We start from the raw sequence: 9,691 nt of genomic DNA on the forward strand, positions 1-9,691 counted from the left end.
CCGGGGAAGACCCAGGACACGCTGGAGGAACTATGTTTCTCGGCTGGCCTGGGAACGCCTTGGGATTCCCCCGGAGGAGCTGGAAGAAGTGGCTGGGAGAGGGAAGTCTGTGGCTGGGGAAAGGGAAGTCAGGGCCTCCCTTCTGAAGCTGCTGCCCCCCGCGACCTGACTCCAGATAAGCGGCATAAAATGGAATGGATGGTATGGTATGGTAACAATAAAGAAAAATTATTTTCTGTGCACATTCAGTGGAAATTGCAGCAAATATTCCATGAAGACAATTCAAAGACCTGCTCAAAACAAACTTTTGTGTATTTACTTTTACATTTAACAAGAATGCTAAATTTTACTGCAGATGTTTTAAAATGACCCAGAAAATAGTCAAATAAAAGAAAGAGATCCATGCTGATAATTTTGCTACTTTGGGCTCCTTCAAGAGATGATTTCATGACAGGTTGTTGACAATAGTGCTTTAATATGATACAAATCATTAAAGAACAGGAAGCCAAAACAAGAAATGTTAAACGATAGCAAGTCCCTCCACCTCCAGGATTTGATTTTGCAGGTTGAAACTTGCTGCATACCATCAGAGAACAAAGAGCTGAAAAGGCGAAGAAGGGATGAAAATGATCCTTATTTTAATTCCAGGAAAATATGGATTAAATTACCTCAGCTTTAATACCTTCATTTCTGTTTATGTTGTTGACTTTTAGTTATGCTTATATTAATGTAGTATAAATGTTAAAAACATTAGCTGAAAAAAGTGTTACAGGTTTATTAAAAAGAATGTTTCATTATAAGACTTCAGTAAACCAGTAAAGTTCAGTCAGGACAAGTTCAGTCTAGTATGTATGATGATATTCAGGTAAACAAAGACAAATACATGTAGCTAAAGTGGATGAAAAAACTTTTAATACTAAAAACAAAACAGAAAGGAAAAACTGTTTCAACTCTTTATCAAGTTTAACTAAAATAAAGATAATACCCCATTTTGAATCTGATAGATTCAAAATGGTATGGGTTCTGTGCTTCCTAAATTGAAAAAAATGAATCGTGTTATATTTGTTGTTTGATGACACAAATGTCTGAAGGATAAAGGGATGACTGTGTGGAACTTTACTGACAAAAGAATGGAAAAATGTATCACGCAAGGGAAACACCTAGGCAACAGCAGAGAAAAATAGAAACTAGGAGACTTAAGTACTTAAATTTAACACCACATTCACAGAGAATAATCAAGAAATGACAGAGCAGCTCAGAACAGAAAATAATAAATATAAATACAGATACCGAGCAAAAACAAGAGGAGTCTTAAAACTAAGGCATGAACTGAATAAGGAAAGCCTAGAGTGAGAGAAACCAAAGTTAGGAGAAACACATAACCAAAATCCTAAAAATTATGACAGTATATAGTGTTCAACAGATTCTGTACTTTTGCCATACTTCTATATTTAGGACCATATTCGTAGGAAACGGGGGGGACATGTCCCCCCCAATATTGGAGAGAGCCACCTTCGTCCCCCCAATAATTTCACCGCAGTTGCGAAGAATTTTAAAATCTTCCACTCGCGTGCTTTTATTTTGAAGGCGCACAACAGCGCATTCAGCAGAGCGCTTCCTCCCTCCTCCTACTTTGAACAGCTCAGAGTAAAGGCAGCAAGAAGGTCCTCGCTGCAGCCATAGACATAATATAAGGATAGACGCAAGGGCGTAAGAACGAGTCTGTCATTGGGGGGGACGCATATCGGAAACCTGACAGATCAGTAAATAACTTGAGCAGAAGTGTCAATTATGCCATCAACACCTCAGTAATGCGTTACTCTAATCTGACCCTTGTTTCAGTAACAAGTATTCTGACATGTTACTATTTATTCATGTACTTTTAAAAGTATATTTTTTTCTGTCATACCTTTTTATGGTTTCAGTAAAGAGACAAAGCTTTTCTTCAAGACAAATATCACATTTTCAGATAAATACATTGTTATGAACCTTGGTTCCAAAATATTATTCAAGGTTAATATTTTATCAATGTCTCTCATGTTTATGATCTTCTGTGTTTGGATGTAAACTTTTGTGTTTCCTCTGGTGTTTTTCTTTTTACTTTAATCTGTACAGCAGTGCCTGATTTCATACAGATATTAAACCTGATTGAATATTTTGTTTCATTAACAGATTTATGAAGACTTGATCTTTAGGAAATGTTCCAGTTTTCTGCAGATTTACTGTCTAGTCAAATCAGAATCTTATGGATGTTTTTCTGTCAAATTGATGTTGAGTAAGAATCTAAACAGTCGCCACGTGCTTTAGACAGATGCTCTGCTATGGATTTCATATAGTTGCTTCAACAGATTAATCTCATGCTACTCTGTGCAAATGCTCAGTTTGCACTAAAAAAAAGTTTGTTTTTTTCCTCCAGCTTGGTAAAACAGCTGAACTGATCAATCAATCAATAACTGTAGTGACCATTTGTCCCATTGCTTAAATTCAAAAAAATAAAAATCAAAACTCAAAGGTGATCAAAAACAAAGTAAATCCAACTCAAATAGTCACCTGATGCACAGTGGATTCTGGTTTACGCAGCAAAAGAATCAAAAGTCAAAAATATAATTCTTTGGGTTTATTTGCACTTCAGACAAAAGGGTTACAGGCTTCTGCTTCTATTCCTGTACCTGTTCTCTGACTGACAAAAGAAAACCGGTGTGACTTGTTAGGCTGGTAAAAAACCAGTGACGTGTGGTCATGGAAAAATTGTATATAATAATAAAACCATTTATATTGCTATTTTCACCCTGTGGTTTGTACTATAAAGTATCTATTTTTTAATAATTCCAATTAGTTTTTTCTTAAAAATCGCTGATTTTTTGCATTTTCCCATTCAAATGCTCAGAAGCGAAGCCGGTGAGGCAGCAGCGAGCTGAGCCTCACCTGGGATTGATCAACCTCTCGCTAACTGCACTGGCTGCCATTCTATGGGAGTAAGTTCGTCCTGTCTGTACGCCGGCCAAGGGCGTAGGAACGAGTCTGTCATTGGGGGGGACGCATATCGGAAACCTGACAGATCAGTAAATAACTTGAGCAGAAGTGTCAATTATGCCATCAACACATCAGTAACGCGTTACTCTAATCTGACCCTTGTTTCAGTAACAAGTATTCTAACATGTTACTATTTACAATCCAATAATCAGATTAAAGTTATGCAGTATAATGACCGTCATTCCAGGATGAACACTCACTTTAGAATCTGCTTCACAACTAGCAAGATAAATACTCTGGTAGCACAGACAGGCTACCAGATTCTGATATATTTTATTGGTCAAAAGACCTTTGATTATTGGTCAAAATGCATTGATATAAATTAACTGGTAATTTAACTGGTTTTACTTCTTTCTAAAACCAAAGTAGAAAACAGCTCATAAAATAGGACTCGGCAGTTTTAAACTCAATACAGCAATTTGACCAACAAAAATAAAATCTAAACAAGTTTTGTTCTTCTTGAACAACTCTCTACATCAGTGCAACAGTTTGATCTACAAAATAAATAAAAATTATACTTTTTCACATCTGACACCTTAGCTCCTCACTGTTAACTCAGCCTCACTTTCCAGCCCTGCATTCAGTAACTTACCAAAGATCCATGAAAAACACTGAGGCAAAAAGACTAAATGTTTTTTTTCTCCTGTCATTTTCAGCCACATTTAACTAAAATATCTAGTTATGTGTTTCTGTCTCTGCCTCCCTCTGACTCTCTGCAGCCTGATGTTCCTGCATGGATTCATGGATTTACAACAGACACTGCAGTGATGTACAGTGTCAGAATGTGAACTAAATATAAAAAGTATGTTTTTATCATACAGAATGAGAATTTAAACAACTTAATTTTCAGATGTATACATTATTATACATCTCAACTCTATTTACTGTGTAGCAAAAATGTTCACAAATGTATTTTTAAACCTCTCCTCAAGCACTTTTCTTATTGTCTCCTAGCCATTACCCTTATAGTGTAGAAATAATGAAAAAGAATCTTGAAACATTGAAAGAAATCAACCTGACATCAGTCTTCACCTGTTCTCCTTTGTGATTCTATTATAATTAATATATTTTTTATATATATAATTTGCGATTGTACATAAAATTCAAATAGACCATTTGTTCTTTTAAAAATCTGTATTTATCTCAAATGATAGAACATGTGCAGCTGAACACGAAGTATAAAAAACATTTTTAAATTGGACCTCTTTATTGCACAGTTCTGTTAAACTTCATATTCAATAAAAAAGACGAAAATGCTGACATTTCCACAGCACAATACAAAGAACCATAACAACCTGGTCACTGAGTGAACATGTATTTTTATGTGTTGTTGAGAAAATAAATTTGAAATAAGCTAGTTTTAGAACTTAGCATGTCTTGATTCAAATGGTCTAAATTGTGGTTTTAAATCAGTGACTTATTCTGGCCTATTGACCTTTATTTTACTTGTAGTTACAGCAGATGGTTTGCTAGGATCGTTTGAACTGCCTTTTGTCTGTGTGGGAAAACAATACAGTGGAAGTTGTAGCTTTTCACACTCATCTGTGAAAAGCCGTAAACACGGCAGGGTTTAGGCTTCAGATAGCAGGTCGGAGGTAGCTCCTGGTTGGAGGAGCAAAGATACGCCTTATTTGAATAAATTAAAGATAAGAATACGCCTTTTACTATAAAACTTTCTACACAGAAGTAACGTCTTTGCATGTCTTTGCTTTTCTTTCTTTCCTTCTTTTGTTTGTCAGGTAAATGAATGTATGTCTCCGTTGTTCTGCAGTTTCTGTGCAAGTTTATGCATTGTCTTATTGGATTAAACTCTAATTCTGTGACGTCATCACGCATTGTTGTTTCCTTGTGGCTACACGTGGCTCGCCGAGGGGATCTTGGGCCAGAGGAAGAGAGAGCCAAAGTTTTCCAAAGTTAACCTATTTTAGATATTTTCTTCCTTAACAGTGTCCATGTTTGAGTGACAAGAAACAAAACAAATATATCAACTGACCAATTAACAGAAATCTGCAACTGAGGATACTGTATTTCAGTTAACTATTCTGCGTTGCATTTGCAAAAGACCAAACTGGCCAAAATATGCAAGTAAATATGGGCCAGATGTTCTAAACACAAAATTTATTTGGGACAGTCACTGTATTTGGTCTGTTTTAACAAATTAACCACATGAAAAAATCTAAATCATTGCAAATAAAGTGGAGTGGTTTTGAATTTGGATGTGATGGTAAAATAAATATCTGTCAGGCCAAGTGGGTTAAATCTACAGCCAGTTTCACATCAATATTGATAAAAACATGTGTGAATCAAGCTGGTCAGAATCACTAAACACAAAATAATGAGCTCAATATTTTATGTCTTACTCAGTTAACTATCCCACTTAGTGTTATATTCAGGGTCAGTGAGATTGTACAATTTTTATTTTTACAGAAATTTTTGAAAGATGGCCAAAAAAAAAAAGGGATTTTTTTTTATTTGTTTTTCCAGCAAAGCTATACTACTTGGCTTCCTGAGCCAACAGTGCACATTATTTGTGGAGGCATTTAAAGGACCGGATTTATGGTAAATCATCACCAGTTTAACCCGGAGTACACATGCTAACACGAAGTTAGCTAAAGTCAGCTGTCCTACAGCAAAAGAAAAGCGCCACCTAGCGATCTTTGTGAAGCTTCAAATGCCGGACAAAGTTGGACGTCGTGGCATCTCCATCCGATATTCTCTTCTTGCATGTTTTACAAGTTGCAGTTTGTTTTTTATTCGAAAGTTCATAACCTACGTAGCCAAAAGAAATTACTCGCGGAAGCATATTCCAGCAGTTATTTCGTCTTTCGTTCCCTGAGCTCTGGAGCGTCGCCGTGTTTTTTTAAATGTCCAAATCCTGTTAATTTGATTGGTTGAGCTGCAGCTACGCACACATACATACATAAGGAGAGAGGAAAAACAGAGTGACGGTCTGCGCATATTGATACGGAATGAGTGAAATTAATTAATGACGCCACTTTATAAATAATGTGTTTAAGACTTTGAGTAAAAATATCAAGTTTTTTCAAGTAAACCGCTTCAAGTCGAGTCAAGTCTCAAGTCAATGGATGTGAAAGTCCAAGTCCGAGTCTTTGAGCATTTTTTCCAAGTCAAGTCTCAAGTCGTGATTTTAAGGACTCTGACTCGAGTCAAAGTCATGTGACTCGAGTCCCCACTTCTGATATAATATAAATACATGTTAAGTGGTTGAGTATGATCAGGTGTTGCTCACTTTAAATAAAAAGGCTCATTTCGCTGCTGTTTCAGTCTCATTCTAAATCATTGTGACTAGACTAGCTAACTTTTAAACAAAGTTAGCAGTAAAATTTTAGACATGTGACTATTCCAGAATTAAAACGGCTTAACCAAAAAGATTTAGTTCTATTTATGAAAGTAAACTGACAACAAGATGTTATAAACGAGCGATATTCATGGCAACAGTCCTGACAGACAGTTTACCTCATTCAAACGGAGTTTCTGACTCTGCTGCTGCCTTTACTCTGAGCCGTTCAGAGGGGGCAGGGGCCGGAAGCGCTCTGCTGAATGCGCTATTATGCGCCTTCAAAATAAAAGCACGCGAGTGGAAAATTTTAAAATTCTTCGCAACTGCGGTGAAATTATTGAGGGGGAGTCGTGGAGAAAGTACTCAACATATGTACTTAAGTACAAATACACAGACAAAAATGTACTCAAATAAAAGTAAAAGTACCACATTAACATTTGTACTTAAGTAAAAGTAAAAAAGTACTGGCTTTTAAAAATACTTAAGTATTAAAAGTAAAAGTACTTGCTAATAATGCCTAATCGATTGGTTCATTAAGTGAACCGATCGTATTTAATTTTAATACATCAGAAATGTGCCATTTTAATGAACAATACCACAGATAAAGCATGTTTTTATTATGTTTACTCTGTAACATGGTTTAGACTTAGATATACATCATAATTTCAGGGATGGAAACATCTGGTCTCCTGTCCTAACATAGCATGAACTTCACTTTTTTTGCCACTAGTGGCTTTTATTTTGAAAGAAAACCAACAGAAAGGTGGGGGAGGACATGGAACCAAGGAGTCACATAGCAGAGTTGTAGTTAAGACCACCGAACCCGAGACTGAGCCAAGACCAAGACCAGCACCCCGTGCTACATGACAATAAAATTAAGTGTACCAATCAAAATTTGTTCTCAAATTGATCTGAAAGATCCACATTCCCATAAAACACCTAGATATTAAATACTTAGAGCTGAAATAAATTTAACCAGTATCAATTCAAATTCTTCTTCATTCTGCTTTGTTCTCATCTCTGTGCTACAATCTGTGGTGGTCTCCTGCCATCCCTAAAAAGATAACGCCCTGGGCGGTTGCCCATATTGCCCATGTCAGAAACCACAACTGTCTGCACCATTAAACACAGCATTTAACGGTAAACAACGCTCAACTATGAACACTATCCAAGGCGCAATAAGTAACCAAGCAGAAGGAGGCTGTTCTCATCCTCCCTCCTGTTGCAACGTCTGCCACCATGACAGGTGACGAAAACAAAGACCAATGAGCATGCTCTGTGTTCTTACGTTGTTGTTTTACTTACTTAAATAAATATAGATATTTTTTAAATTAAATAAAATAATATTAGCTACCGCAGTATACCAGAGAATCACAAGAACAAAGAACGGCTCTCAGTGAGGCTTCAGTTCTATCAACCTTAGTAAAGATCCGTCCAGAAGAATCGGATCGTTCGTGAATGTTATATCACTATACAGCAGACTTTGGTGACAGCGTTGTCCAATATGTGCGACATATCAATCAACATCTCCGCACAATAATTCATCGCAGGAGTGACAACTTTTTTCACCGCAGATGCAACATGTGTCTCTGTACAGCTAGCTTTGCTAGCATCACGCCCACAGATCTTACCTTTCTTTAAGCTTTCCTTCCAAGTGACGCTAAAAGTTGGACAAAGTCCCCACTGTCTGTGAAAGCGAAGCGCTGCTGATTTTACATTTCGCCATATCTTATGATTTATGCAGCGCTATTATATTACTGACGATCAGACAGACATCTACTCCTGCTCAGAGGAAACCACTGCGCATGTCTGGAGCTCCACGTGCGAGTAAAGGTGGAGGCGATGGGTGACAACAGACACTAAGTCACGTTATTGCTCGGATTTTACGGCGCCACCTTAAAACCCTGAACTTCACATTTTAACGGACAAAAAGAGAAACGCGAGTAACGCGACAGTTTTGTAGAAATGTAGTGAAGTAGAAAGTACAGATACTTACTGTAAAATGTAGTGGAGTAAAAGTAGAAAGTATCCATTATTAAATCTACTTAAGTAAAGTACAGATACACGAAAACTGTACTTAAGTACAGTAACGAAGTACTTGTACTTCGTTACTTCCCACCACTGAGGGGGACGAATGAGGCTCTCTCCAATATAGAGGGGGACATGTCCCCCATAATTTCGCTTATGTATAGAGTTTTTTTGTCACCAACTGTGTGTGTATCGTGTTTTGTGTGCCGAGGAGCGATCAGAAACGGCAGAGAACAAAACTGTAGGTGAGGCAGGCAGTTCTCCTGCCTCATGGCAGGGGGCGCTCATGATCCCAAATATTGTGACTGCACAACTGCAGAGTAAGACACAGTGAGCTAGCCATACAGTAAATAAATAAAGTAGAGCGATATATTTGTTTTCTCATCTCTTCCGACGTCAACATGAAAGTCTACGTTTCTACACTTAAACAGTTTTCTAAAGTGGATTTTCAGTTGAAGCAGGAGATAATAACTAAAGGAAGACCAACACCGGAGCTGAAAGTTTTGCTTCGAGGCAGTTTGACGATTCTCAGACGGAGTAGAAAAGACATGCCGAGGATAGACTTGGCTTTGGATGAACGGATATTTTTGTGCAGAATTAGTGGTGCATGGATTTCATTGATACTAAAGGTAAGTCAGCAATAAGATTTTTTTTTTTTTTAATGAAATATGCGTTTTTGGGGGTAGTTTGTATGTCTAAATAATTCAGTAAAGTAGAGGCGGTAGCTAATCTACCACAGTAATTATTTATTAATTAAACATTAAGCCTAAAACATACTACAACAACAGACTGAATGTTCTGTTCTGTGTGCAACATTCTTGAATGTTTTTTTGGTGTTAAATCCTAAAACATGAAGTGGCATTGTTGTCAGTTGCTATGGCAACGAGTCTGCGTAGCTTGGCGAATACAGATCACTTCGCTGTGGATCATAGCACGAAATAAATACCTAGATTTCTAAGTTTCACTGAGTTAACGCGGCTATGGATGGCATGTAAAAGATTAGTCTTTTTGCCCCCCAGCGCTCTATGCCTGCGCGAAATTTCCGCACGTCCAATCATAGGCGTAGGAAGCGGGGGGGACGGGGGGGACATGTCCCCCCCAATATTGGAGAGAGTCACATTCGTCCCCCCCAATAATTTCACCGCTGTTGCGAAGAATTTTAAAATCTTCCACTCGCGTGCTTTTATTTTGAAGGCGCACAACAGCGCATTCAGCGCTTCCTGCCCCTCCCCCCTCTGAACGGCTCAGAGTAAAGGCAGCAGCAAACGGAGTCAGAAACTCCGTTTGAAGGAGGGAAACTGTCTGTCAGGAATTTTGCTATGAATATCG

At 37.6% G+C, this 9,691-nt stretch overlaps 1 long non-coding RNA gene across 1 annotated transcript in view; it reads right to left on the reverse strand.

Moving 5' to 3' along the window:
• Window positions 1-1,244: 1,244 nt before the first annotated feature.
• Window positions 1,245-9,691, reverse strand: part of LOC107834756 (uncharacterized) — an 18,924-nt gene continuing 10,477 nt past the window's right edge. Inside the window, exon 3 of the long non-coding RNA XR_001660574.1 lies at window positions 1,245-1,254. This is a non-coding gene — a long non-coding RNA (uncharacterized LOC107834756). The remainder of the gene's footprint in view (window positions 1,255-9,691) is intronic.

This window comes from Poecilia formosa, unplaced genomic scaffold, assembly GCF_000485575.1.
Source record: "Poecilia formosa unplaced genomic scaffold, Poecilia_formosa-5.1.2 Scaffold751, whole genome shotgun sequence".
Lineage (NCBI taxonomy): Eukaryota > Metazoa > Chordata > Actinopteri > Cyprinodontiformes > Poeciliidae > Poecilia > Poecilia formosa.